The 14243-nt window shown below is 39.2% G+C and overlaps 1 protein-coding gene across 2 annotated transcripts in view; it reads left to right on the forward strand.

The window, feature by feature from the left end:
- The first annotated feature begins 4600 nt into the window (after window positions 1-4600).
- mrtfba (myocardin related transcription factor Ba) overlaps window positions 4601-14243 on the forward strand; it is a 199398-nt gene continuing 189755 nt past the window's right edge. For both annotated transcript variants that reach the window (XM_068003261.1, XM_068003263.1), the window contains exon 1: window positions 4601-4684. The gene's annotated coding sequence lies outside the window, so the exon portion shown is untranslated. The remainder of the gene's footprint in view (window positions 4685-14243) is intronic.

The raw sequence follows: 14243 nt of genomic DNA on the forward strand, positions 1-14243 counted from the left end.
CATGTAGGAATGTCTTTAAACAGTCCAATTTTGTAATCTGAGCCCCCAAGGCACATGACACTGTTATCTCTGGGAAAACCTAATGCCTGCATGATACTGTACCCTTTCCTACATTTAGAGAAATTGCTTTCATTAGTGGTTTGTACGAAAAAAAATCATGAGGTAAATCATTTCCCAGACGGAAATGCATCTTTTCAAGCCATTTCAACGACTCTTTAGCATGGTGGTTTTGGGGGGAGTAGGGAGGGAAGCCTTCAGTTTGGTTGTAAAACCTAATCCTGATCTGAAACACTCTGATGTATTATCATCAGATTATTGAATAAATGAACAGTAATCCTCAAGATGTAAAGTAAAATTATGATCCCATCTAAATCTGTAAATTAAATGAGTGAATTATTTTTTCTTAATGAAGTGACTGCCTCTGGAGTTCTCTGCATGGCTTTTATTATGTAAGAACAGGAGCCACATTATTATAAGATCTGTTAACATATATGAGAGCAATGCAAATGATTTATTTTGTGCCACGAGTTGAACTTTCTATTTTGTGACACCGCACAGAAAATCATGGTGTATTGAGAATGTTACTTCCACAATGATTATTATTTTAATAATCTTCTGAAAGCAACTAACAAAAGAATCTTGTCCCCAAATAGGGCAAAAATCAAATGCCCCTTCCAAACTTTAAAAAAAAGAGAATTCAAGGTGGGGGAGGGAACAGGATTACCCAGTATTAGTCTCTCATTACTCCCAAGCACAAGCTCAAGAATGATGGCTTCAGTAGTGGCTGCATTATTATATATGAATTAACACATTTCAATACAAAAAATTGACACAGGAAATATAAACACGCATTTTGCATTCCAGTGAAAAGTATGGGGTGGGACATTTAGTACTGAGACAAATAGCGAACATACTGTGTTACCCTCAATGTCATGTAACACAGAATAATATTTACATTGCAAAAGCAATCTCGTAGCTAGTCCAGTATAGGACTATGTACAAAAATATATCTGTTCAGTCTATCTGAAACATTTCTTTTCTCCCTCGGTTTTTCCAACTTATTTTCCTCTCTTACCATTCTTCTCTTGAAAGTGGTGGTACATATTAGGGTATGGTCCCGGAAACGGTGGCAGACCTCCAGTCAGCCAACCTGCCATTCTTCATATGGGAGTCTGGAGCAGGCTGGTATTGTGTGAGTAGTGGCACTATTATAGCCAAACTTGCTCCTTTTAGCATTTGGTATGCATCCATACATCCACACTAGTAGCAGGAGTTACTGTATTGTGACTTGAGGCCAACTGTAGCATCTCCATTGCTGCTGTCACAAAATTTCTGTTACACCATTGCTGTCACACTTCAATTTTCCTATCATTTTAATGCAGTACTGAATCAGTCTCATAGCTGAACCTCTATGCTAGGTGTCACTGTGACAGTACTGTATTGCTTAGACTTACGTTTGATTGGTTGGAAATGAGCAGATGAGAAGGTACTCCTAGCCATGACTCCCAGGTCTATCAGGTCCCCATGCTATTTTTTTATTTTTGCACTGCCTGCTGCTCTATATGCCGTCTGGTCCTTGTTCCTCTGCTGACTCCTGCTATTCCTGCTGCCTTCCCCATTGAAAGTTGCAGTCTGGGGCCGTCCAGCTCTCTCCACTGTTCCCCCTACCCACCTGCTCTCTTTGCTACTGCAGAAGCTAGAAACTTTACAAGCATCTTCCAATCTGCAAACTCCTCTACCAAATAGCAACTAAACTCTAATTGGTCTTATGTTTACTTACAGCATTTATACCTTGTAACCTTAAAGGGTTAGGTAATTTCAAAATCAGCTCCACCTCAGCTGCAGAATAATACATTGTGCATTACATGGAATAGTGCTCCTGTCATTATTTAACAGTGTATTATCTGACTTACCATGAGCAATACACAATAATATTTTTTGAAGTATTACAGCAGTAGAAATATAGGAAGAGAATTTCCATGGGGTTCTCACAATCTCCCACTGTAACTTCAGTGGAAATCCTGGAGAAATGGCATAAACAGCCTTTTACGCCATTTCTCTGGGGTTTCCACTGATCTCCCTCTGAAATTACAGAGGGAGAATGGGAGTATTCCCATGGATATTTCAGAAAATTTCAGAACTAGCTAATTGTTTTTAGCACTTGTATTGCATTTTTCTTCTGTCACAATGTTATCCATTGAGCAATCTTATATCCCATTTATAGCAACTCTGGCAGTCTGTACTTAATGAATCCTAGGCTCCAAGTCACTCATGATATAAAATAAATCTACTTATGTGCAAGGTTTTATTCCAGGACCTGTTTGGAAGTGTACAGTATAAATGTTTGCTGGATTTGTGATTATACATGCTCTCCCTTCCACTCTGTTTTGTCTACTGGGATCCACAAATTCCTGTGTCTCTATTAGTTGTATGCCATTTAATAATAAACAGAATTTTATAATGCATTTTCAGTCACACTTACAAGCACTAGCCAATGAGCTCATACAGCAGTCACATAAATAAGCAGATAAAAACTCAGCACAAACACATATTTAATTATGATAAGGAGCTACAATGTCAACATTTGCACAATAGAATAACCAATTATAACATTACCACACTTCGTGCAGAATGACCTTTAAACGGGGCAAGTGATAAAGGTTGTTATTCATTTTAAGAGAAATATGATTGGACCTAAGTTTGAGGTAAATAGGTTAGTGACACAACACAGCAATTTGAACCACGCATACAAAAAAGGTGAGTGTATGCAGAAGCTAGGCCTGCTGTGATTTAGAGATGGGTTGGGAAAGCACATGAGTTATAGGGATAAGGTCAAGAGTGCAATGCAAGATGTTGGGAGAAAATAAACAGGTTGAATGTTCTTTTAAAAAAAAGTTTAACATGTTCCATTGCTTTACATAATAGATGTTATTTTTTCACAAGGTACAGACTGAGTGGTGTTTGGGTATGAGATTCAGTAGGATCAGACATCTGGCTTCCTAAGCCTTTGTACTATCAAAAAATAAACTTCAAAGTATTCTGAGGGAGTATCCTGTGATAATACATCCTGTTGGCCTTTACCAACAGATTACAAATGAAGAACTCCTTGTATTCGTAGAATAGGCTGCACCACCACATTGGAAATATTGCAAAGAAGAGCCACAAGGCTGATCATAATGTCAGATGACTTAAGTTACGAGGAAAGATTGAAGAAACTTGGACTTCTCAGCCTTGAAAGGAGATGTCTAAGAGGTGATTTTATAGAAGTATACAAGATTAACAGTATGGAGGAAGGTAAATCCAGAAAATTACTTTCACGTAAATTGAATGAATAAGGCAAGGGGACACAGGTTCAAATTAGTAAAAGGCAAATTGGGTCTAATATCAGAATGAACTTCCAGATACGGCAGAAACCCTGGAATCATTTAAGAACCAATTGCATGCTGCAATGACAATATTAGGGTACTCCTGGATAACTGAACTAAGATGGACCAAATTGTCTACCTCATCTGTAATTATATTAATATATTTTACAAAACAACAAACAGCTGGAGAGATTAATCTTCAGCGAAGTTTTAGGGTTCTTCTGGTATCCAAAACTGCTGTGTTTTTGAGATTCTGCCCCAAAATTGTAAAACTGAATGACAGACATGTAGCTTGCTCTTTCTTACCCCTTATATGATTACCTTTTTGTGAGTTTTTCTGCTGATAGAAACAGAAAACTCTTAGAATTTCTTACATGGTTCCTTAATTTAGAGAATAGCGAGATTAGTTATCATGCACCATTCGGTGACATGAGAAGTCCTATTTTTAATTCATATATACACTTATCTAAATGTTTTCAAAACATTGGAAGCATATTAAGATTGTCTTAGGAAATATATAAAACCTACCTGTGAAAGTGAAACAAGAACACCGGTGTTTTGGTATGTACTAATGTGGAAGGATATAAATGCCACCATTTATAGAGTATTGTATGTCTGTTGCTTGTTTTCCAGTTTCATCTACTACTAATTTACATTTTGCCCTATGATGAATACCCTGGATTGCAGATTATTTTCTGTGTGCACAGAATCTCTGCTTGAAATTTGCTCAGCTGAAGGATAACATCCATCTATCAGCAGATGTGTGCACTGCAACATTGGAGCATTGAGCAATGGTATGAATGTGTTTCAACCTCCCCAATACAAATGAACTGAATAATAAATATTTATGGAACAGGCTGGATTTTTTTTTTCCAAAATAGCACAATTGCCTTGTTTCTATTTCAGATTGTGTTGACATTTTAACAATGCTTCTCAACAGTTTGCAAAAGCAGCGATTAGGAGCTGCGAATCCTGCATATCAGAAGCAGCAGCAGCAGCATAATCCAAGTTGTATACAAATAACTTAACAGCTTGGTTGGAAGGGACATTCCGCAGTGCACTCACCGCTCCTGCAACATTGCACCCACCGCACTCGCTCGCCACCGTCCCAAACGCGCGCGCGCGCGCGCTCACAGCGAAACAATTGGCGAGCACGCGCGCGCGCGCGCGCGGCGGGGGGAGGCGTGACGGCACTTACGCGCTTGCGTCAGCCGGCGGGGGATCATTTGCATAGTGAGCGCGGGGGTTTGTGGGAGTGGGCGCCAGCTGACAGCTGCGCCTCTGGATGCGGATTGGGGAAGCTGCACCTCAGCGGCCAGGTGAGTTGACGCCGGTTTCACTCCGCTGTTCGTTCGGTGTGCCCCGGGGTTCGCGGTGCTGGCTGGCTGGATGCGCGTGTGTGTGTGGTTCAGTAAACGTTTCCATGGTGACAGGATAGCCCCGGCGGTGGGAGGAATAATGCGATGTCATTGAAGGGGCTCCGGTGTTGGTTGAGTTCATACCGAGGGGGTAACGGTTAGGTCTGCGGTCTGGGCCATTCCCGGGACCTGAGGCTCCACATTGAGATTATTCGCCTCTCCCCAACTTCAGCTCCTGTCCCTGGTGCCAGCTGCGATGCCGCGGTGTTGGTAACGGGATTTTTCAGCTTCTTCTCTTCCCCCCCCCCCCCCCCCACCTCCTCCAGTGAACTTTGCTCGAACACTTCAGCATCCAGCCACCGTGAATTCTGACTGATGGCATTGGCTCAGATTCAGCAATGTGCAGAGGCATGTGCCTGTTATCTTCTAGCAAACACAATGCAGATTCCTGTCAGTTGAAATATAACGAAGATGGTGCAATTCAATTATGAAAATTCATCAATTTATTTGGTTGGACTTCGTCAATTATTAGAATTAGAAATTGGCTACTATTTATATAACACATGTGTGTAATATAGATATCACTGTATGGAGTTGCAGAAGAAATCTCATTTCATGTTGGAGTGCATCTATGTTTGCTGGGTGAACCCAGTTTTGAAGAATGTTTTACCAATATTTATGCTACAAACCTGATAACACAGTAAACTAACTTAGACTGGATCATGGTGTTTGTTTATAGTTAAATGAGTCATGTTGCAAACCAGTAAATGATCAAAAAGGGAAGACATTTATATAGTGCTTTCATCCCCTGACACTGCCCCCATGCAATGTCAGGGGATGGAGAATAACTTTTTTGTTCAGATGTTAAAACAGAATATTGCTGCAGTGAGAAGTACCCATCCCTTTTATTTTTCACAATTTTATGGTCTGGTATATTTCATTAGTTGAACTATGTCCAGGACATAAAGATTTCATTCAACAACATGTGAAGTTGACATTTTCCAATATTATCGCTGTTATCTTATGGCTTTTCTTGATTGCCATGTTGTTGGTTATAGATGGGCCAGCAATTGTCTATTTTATGTAAACCTGTGGTTACCACTAAACTTTGCAATGTATACAGCACAATCTACTGAGGACCATGTCAAAAAGACAATTCTAATCCATAAGACATGTTCTAGAGCCCCTGGAATAAACAAAATGTCACAGTGCTGATGAGGACTCACTGGCATTCTTCCACTCCTGTGACAGCATCATAGCTACAGCAAATGGTGCTTGTAAGTTATGTGCCTTTCACAGTAGTGAAGGTACTCCAGTAAGCCAGTAATTAGTATATCATCCTGTATTTGAGGGGTTGGTAACTAATACACATCTACTATGCCTCTTAGGATTGGATATAATTTAAATTTCTGGTTATTTACAATCTTAAAACTGTGTGAAGAGCACTCATAGCAGAATCACACCAATTAATTAAATGAAATGTTTGAAAAACATGACTGTTCCTGCAATAAGAACTGGAAAATGATCAAAAAGGGAAGATATTTATATAGTGCTTTCACAACCTCAGCACTTTATCGCCAATGAAGTACTTTTGAAGTGTAGTCACTGTTGTAATGTAGGATCAACATTCTCAATTGAATTTTGCTGGTTTGCATGTTACTGAAATAGATGCATAGATAAGCAACCACAATTTTATCAGCTCAGATCGCAATTGCTAATCTTAATTACTTGTGGGATGTCATTTGTGACAAAATCAGACAATGTACAATATATACCTTGGGAAGCAATAAAGTTAAGTTACTTGCTCCAACATATTTTGTTTGTTTCTAGAAGAGGGATTTTGGTCCTTGATACAAAAATGTTTTAAATTTATTAAGAAAATCAAGGTTTCATCCTTATCTCTAATTTGAATTAATTTATTTTCCTTATGCCTATCTGCGAAGTGGCTTGTGATTTTTAAAAAAAATATGTATATGTGTCAAAGTTGCTATACAGATAGTTGTTATTTTTACTTAACATTTTTATGGAAAAACATTTCCTTGCCGAAACTGCAGAAAAACTATAAAAATTGATTCCTGTTCTAAGTGATTTTCTAAGTAGCCAGCAGTGGAGGAGATTTTACAATGTACTGCTATATGGGTCCAAATGGAGAAGTTTTTATTAAATAAAAAGTGGATGTCAGTGGCAATATGCTTGATGCCTACTTGCATTGGACCAAAGCCAAGTTTTCAGGGACTTGGTCCAGGAATCTGGCTTTGGCATCCCTCTCATCATGCATGCTGAAACCTGTCTTCTAAAGAGCACAGTGACTTTCTGTGGGACCAAATGACATTTCTGTTATCTATTATCTTTCAAGTCCTGAGATTGGTAGGGGCCAGGATTATTGAGTTCAGGCATAATTTTGATATTTTAAAGTTTTGTATGTACTTGAGACTGCCAAGAAAGGAGTCTTTTATGTAGAACTTGCACACAATCAAGCCAGTAGTTGATGCATTGTCTATCATTAGTGTGGACTCAAAGATTTAATTTGATTTCTGAAATGGTGTAGATGGGAGGTGTTAAAAGAACTCCACAGGATTTCAAACTCATACTTATTTATGTATCCAATGCACTGGGCTGGTAACTTGAGGTAGTTTTGTTTCCATCAGATGTAAGACTGTCTTTGTAACTGTATCTGCCTTTTGTTTAATTGAATAGTGAAGACACCTTGTATTTAGAAGTACTATAATGCCTTCCAAAATTTAATATTCAAGTTTACCATTGTAAAAATAAATCTTTAGAAAAGAAACCAAGTAATATAGAAATTCCTTCCAATTAATATGGAAAGCACTCATTCTGTAGGTTATATCGTATCATCATAGTTTAGTCGCAACTTGGATGCATACATTAATGTTTTTACATTATTGTTTAGTTGATGTAATTGAACTATGTAAATTCTGTAAGTAATTGATATTTTTTAAAGTTTCTGATTTCCAACAACTGGTAAAACAGTAATTATATCTGGCTGCAACCCATTATTCTTAATATATGGCACTGATTGCTTATATGGAATTTTCACAAATTACTTCAACATTTCAAATTGCTGAAAATGTTGAATAACTTGCCAGACAGGATTGTTGTGTACTTTTTGTGGGGGGAGGAAGGGAAGTAGCAATCACAGAGATTCATATAAAATACAAGCTAATACATCTATAGACAACCTTTGATACAGTTTAGGCTTGTGATTGTTTGTCCTTACCAAGTTTTTAGCATTTGTCAGTAATGTTAGGCACTTTTATGATGCTGTGTGAGTAGCAAGACATAGTGAGGATTTTATTATGAATGTGATTAGGTTTATACTGAAGGAAACAATAAAAGAAAGACTTGCATTTATATAGCTCCTTTCACGACCTTAGGACGTCCCAAAACGCTTTACAGCCAATGGAGTACTTTTGAATTGTAGTCACTGTTGTAATGTAGGAAATGCGGCAGCCAATTTGCGCATGGCAAAGTCCCACAAACAGTAATATGATAATGATCAGATAATCTGTTTTTTAGTGATGTTAGTAGAGGGATATATATTGGCCAGGACACCAGGGAGAACTCCCCTGCACTTCTTCGAAATCGTGCAGTGGGATCTTTTACCTCTGTCCGAGAGGGCAGTCGGCGCCTTGGTTTAATGCCTCATTGGAAAAACAGTGCCTCAGAGAGTGCAGCGCTCCCTCAGTACTGCACTGGAGTGTCAGCCTGGATTATGTGCTCAAGTCTCTGAAGTGGGACATGAACCCATGACCTTTTGACTCGGAGGCGAGAGTGCTACCACTGAGCCATGGCTGACGCACCATAGAATAAATTAACCATTTTTCTATATTAACATGACAATATTTCCCAATAAAATCTTATCTTTTATTATTGATCCTGTAATTCCTAACGGTTCTAATAACACATAGACACACACTCCTGATCAAGTGGACATTACGAAAGTCTGGATCCTCCTTAGGCAGATTCTCAAATCTGTAGATAAAAAATTAGAAATATGTGCTGTGGGGTTGTGTTCACTTTGGATCAATGGGAATTCACCTGCAACTATGCCAGCAGCTATTGATAATTTTGTATATGCACCTGTGATTTGGTAGTGGCAATTGCATGTCAGTATCAATTTTTGAGGGTACAAGCATTTTAAAAATGATCTCCAACCACATTGGTACAATGAGAGATAAGCTGTTAAGATAGATGGCAATTTTATCTTCTTCCAATGGTGAAACTTATCAGGTTTCACTGCAGTCTAGAGTATTGTGGAAGAATTACTGTACAAAACGGTGTGTACATCACATCAGGGACCTAATGCCATAAGGTGGAAAAATAATTGCACATGGCTGGAGAATGTATGTACTGAGACTGTTGGCTTACACTGGCAGGTTCCCCATCTGCCTCCAATTGAAATCTTTATATTTCAAGGGTTTTAGTGAAAATCAGCATCTCTTTAGGTGGACTCAGCAGGTTGTAGTGCTGCCTCATTTACCTGCTACTGAAATTGGGGTGGGCATTGGTGGCAGCGCAATAAGGTGAATGCAGCATTAATCTGCTGATGAGTTGTACCTTCAATTCAGAGTGCACAGCCGTGGGACAAAAAGGATTCTGCGTTAGTGACCAAAGGATAAATCCTACCTTTGTCAAGTCCAAACCAACTTTAATTCTGTCAATTGTAAATGCATTTAAAATTGAAAAATGGCAAATTCTGTTTTTAATACCACAATAATGATAAATAAGATGTGTAAAAGTAGATTAAGGACAGGATTGGATTAGTTGAATAGCCTTTCAATTTTCACTGTCCAGGCTCTCGTACGAAGGATCACTACTTGGCAAGGTACTGCAGTACTGCCGCCACATGTGGAACCATATGCCAGTATGAGTTGTCATTCTCAGGAACTGTAACAGGAGAAAGTTGGCACACACGTTTGGAGGAAGAAGGTAAATAGGTAAATGATAGGTTCTAATTATAGCACAGTCTTGCAATTTCCCATATTTTATTTCTTGTAACCCCACTGCAATGATACTGCAGATGCTCATTTTAACAGTAATTGAGAATCAGCCGAAAGGCAGATTGCAGCAGAAAAAGTGTTTTATTGGAGATCCTGGGAGTGGAGACATTGGAAACTTTGATATTAATACGAATGTTTGCTGTTACTGTGTCCACATTGGTGCCTAATTCAACATGTTAATCTAATTAAATTAGGAAAGGCAGGTATTGCAAATGTTGATCATAATATTGCTGTTTACCATATCTGCATTTCCATGACTCAAACTAACATGTTTAACAGATATTGTGGCTACGTATTCAAAAAATAAATTAAATATTTTAGTTAGTGTTCAATCCAGTAATGTCAATGTGTTGTACAAAATTAGAAAAAATTCTTGCTTTTATGTTCAGTGCCAGGTTATGTGCTTGCTGTGCACAATTTGGCTGCCAAGTTTCCTTACATTACAACAGTGACTACACTTCAAAAGTAATTAATTGGCTGTGAAGTGCTTCGGGACAACCTGAGGTTGTGAAAGATGCTATATAAATGCAAATTCTTCCTCCTTCCTTTGTAGGGGACACAGAATGCAGCAATATTTAAAACTTGAGAGGTGGCACTTACACACTAACAGGAGAATATAAAATCACCTAGACAGATAGGACACCGGGAGAATTCCTCATCTCTTCTTCGAATAGTGCCATGGAATCTTTTACCTGAGAGGGCAGACAAGGCCTCCGTTTAATGTCTCATCTGAAAGAAGCACCTCTGACAGGTTCTAATTATAGCACAATCATTTACCATTTACCTTCTTCCTCCAAGGCACTCCCTCAGTACTGCACTGAAGAGTCAGCTGAAATTATATGTTCAAGTCTGTGGAGTGGGGCTTGAACCCCTCCTTCTGATTTAGAGGTGAGAATGTCAACACTAAGCTAAGGTTGACACCAGTTACTGTTCCTAAAAGCAAGATTGAAAGAACAGTTCACCACATGTGTACAAATTTTGGATCCATTAAAACAATGGAAAAACAAATTCCTGTTAAAAGGAATTTCTGTAATAATCAAGATTTTTAATTTTTTTTGGAAAGTCTCACTTCATATTTATTTGTAGTAGTAGTTCTTAAGCTGGAATCTTAAAACTGATCATTTTTAGTAACATTAAAATAGCTGTAGCTTGGTGGGTCAGTATTTTGATATTACATGATCTGTGAAATCATGCTTCCTCTTTGCACAGTTTAACTGCCTTGTGTTTCACTGTTTGCACATTAACTTATGTTATATTCAGTCTTGCAGTGTCTGCCACCATCAAGTGGTCTATATGCAAGTAAGGAAAATTGTAGTACCGAGAAAGAGGATGTTTTACAGTGTTTGTACTGTACAAAGATGGTTCATTACAGTGAAATAAAGATCCTCTTTTTTAGTTTATAGAACTAAAGTTTTCACTTAGTGTACCCCAGCTATCATGTTGGTAGACAGAAACATTAAAAAATAGAGAACCAGAAATTCATACAGGTTGTGGTGACTCAAATGTGGCTAGTACTATTCATGTTGGCAGATATTACCTTGTGGTTCAACTAGAATCAGCTGTTCTTTCAAATTGAGTGAATATATTTTTAGGTGTAATATAAAAGTAATATTTCATGGAGAAACCAGAAGGATTATAGTGAACTTGTATTATTCACTATTGTCTACCACATTTGCCACAGGCAAAGCCTTGTGTGAAATTTTGCCCCGTTGCACAGCTCACTAAACCAATCTCCTCCTGTCTAACATGTCAACGGCATATAAGCCCTGAAAGTTACATTCAAAAAGCAAAATACCGCAAATGTTGGAAATCAAAGAAAATGCTGGAAACACTCAGCAGGTCCGGCAGCATCTGTGGAGAGAGGAGGGTAGGATTAATGTTTCAAGACCCAGAGGATATGTAAATAGTTACAGCACAATAGCAGAGGAGAAGGGAAGCATGGAAAATCTGCCAAAGTGGAGAAGGCTCCTAATCTGTGAGTGTTTGTTTGGGAAGGAAAAGGCAGATTGTCACCAGGAGTGCAGACCACCCTGCCAGCTGTGTACTAATAGGGCTTCCTAATCCCAACACCAACCCACAACCTCCCCCATTCCCAGAAGCGCTGGTATACCCATGCCAAATTACCAGCACCTGCTGTCCTAGGGAAAATGGGAGCTATGATTAAGGTCTGAAGTTGGTAAAGTCATTGTTAAAGCCAGAGAGCCATAAAGTGCCTCATAGAAAGATGAGGTACTGTTTCTCAAGCTTGCATTGAGCTTCACTGGAACAGTGTAGGAGGCCGAGGACAGAGTGGGATTGGGACAGAGAATTCAAGTTGCACTTGTGGACATAACGGAGGTGTTCAGCTCAGCGATCACCCAATCTGCATTTGGTTTCCCCGATGTAGAGGCGATCACATCGTGAGCAGTAAATACAGTATACTAGATTGGAAGAAGTACAAGTAAATCGCTGTCTCACCCGGAAGGAGTGTTCAAGGCATGCACCCATCTCGTATTTAGCAGCAGTTGGTAGTATGCCCCGCTGTTCATGCTGCAGTATTGTTTCATGGCCATTCTTTATGTGTGAATATTGGTAGGTAATTTGATTGTTTGGGAAACGGGGCATCACAATTAAACCTAATCCTGCCCCACTTTCCGTCCATGTACGTATATTTTCCAATAAATGTCACTGGCCTAAAATCAGGAGCTGGAACCCTGGCTATTTTTCCCCTCCCTTGCCCAGGAGCACTGAAGCCAATTCTAGCATCTCTAACTCCTGCCTTAGCTCTGATCAGTTTGCTCAGAACAAACCAGGGACCGGATGGGATTTTCCGAGTGTGTGTGGCTTTGTATCACAACAAATGGACTAGCATTTAATTAACCTCCACCCCCCCCCCATTCTTAACCTGATATTTGTCCATTTTTGCAGTATTTCGAAAACCTGTCATTTCATCCCCCCCCTCATCCTCCCTCCCCGCCCCCCCCCCCACCCCCACCGTGGTAACAAGTTTAATTCTGTGAGCTTCTGCTTTTAACTTTAGAGCTGCAAATCCTGGATTTATTGTGGTTGCTTTTCTCCAAATACCCTCCACATTGAATTTGAATGCAAAACACTTTTGTTCCACCCTTCGTATAATGAGACAAACACTCTGTTCCCTGAGTTTGAACAAGTTGTGTATCTTTGGATGTGCAACATAAAATTTTGTTTCTTTTTCTGCACTTCCCTCATCCCCTGCCAAGGCAACATGTGGGAAGAGTCAATTAGCTTTACAAGTGCAGAAAAAGAAAAAAAGAGATCAAAGAAAGCATGATAATTGAAGAATTTGTCTGTTGAAGTTGGACTGTTGCCTTTCTCTTTATAAAGTAAGGCTGGCTCGTGCCAGAGCTCTGGATTCACTTTATTAGTGGCAGCACATGTATTGGTTCAAATCAGTTAAAAAGCTGTCCATGTTACTAAAAAAAAATGCTGTTTATGTAGACTAATGTAACTTCATTAAACCTCTACACATTCTTTCCAGTTTCTTTAACGTGATTAGTTCTTATCAGCAGGTGTTGAGCAGACGATGTTCCACGTGCTGTGCGGTAACTGTAGTTAAATGGCTTCTGCGTGACCATCAACAACAAATAATTGTTTACAAGAAGCCATACAAATGGGAATCTTGGAATTGAGAACAACGACGGACAGGAAAAGACCCTCTGGTCCATCCGGCCTGTCCCATACAATGGTGATACCTTGTGTATCACATTATATTCTCGCCCCATCCTACCCAAAACCATATGATTTCCTGGGAGAGGTGAAAAACCAGATTTAAAAACCCAGGCCAATTGTGGGGGTGGGGGGAATCTGGGAAAATCCTCTCCGTTTCCCCCCCCCCCCTCGCCCCAGGTTACCAAAACTAGTCCAGGAGATCACTCTGGCCCTGATAATTCTATGCTGTACCTACCTTTTGTATGAGGTGATCTCTGCCCCAGCCAGAAACAGGTCCAGCTCTCGCTTGAAGGAATAAGCTAGTTAAAATGATAAAAACGCCCATGTGTATGAGACTTGCTGGAGCTGTTTAAGCACCATCTTTTGTGAGTGAATGTAATGATTTGCTTGAAAATAAATCTAGCATGTTATGCAAAGAGAATATATGCAGCCCTCTGTTCTAATTCCTTGCAGATGATGGAGAATACTGAACAGGATCTGTTCCATACATTGCTGGGTAATACCTGTACACATATATTTTAATCTGGAGGTTCCTGCCATTCACTCCTGTAGTTCTACATAGATCCTATTTATCCCTGTGTTCAGTTGAATTTATTTGGTGCTATTGTCTTTGGGGGAAAAAAGCAAAGAAGTGGATAAAAATTGTGTGCAGGTTATGTTCCTGTGTTTAATTTTACCAGATGGGAGAAAATCCAAATTAAAGAATCCATTTATGTAGATTGTAATTTTGAGCTCTACATATTTGAGAATTCCTGTTTATGTTAAGCTTCTAAGTCATGTACAGTTTTGAGTCAGCTAGTTCTTTAATGTTA

The sequence above is a fragment of the Heptranchias perlo genome, chromosome 22, assembly GCF_035084215.1.
Source record: "Heptranchias perlo isolate sHepPer1 chromosome 22, sHepPer1.hap1, whole genome shotgun sequence".
NCBI classification, from domain to species: domain Eukaryota; kingdom Metazoa; phylum Chordata; class Chondrichthyes; order Hexanchiformes; family Hexanchidae; genus Heptranchias; species Heptranchias perlo.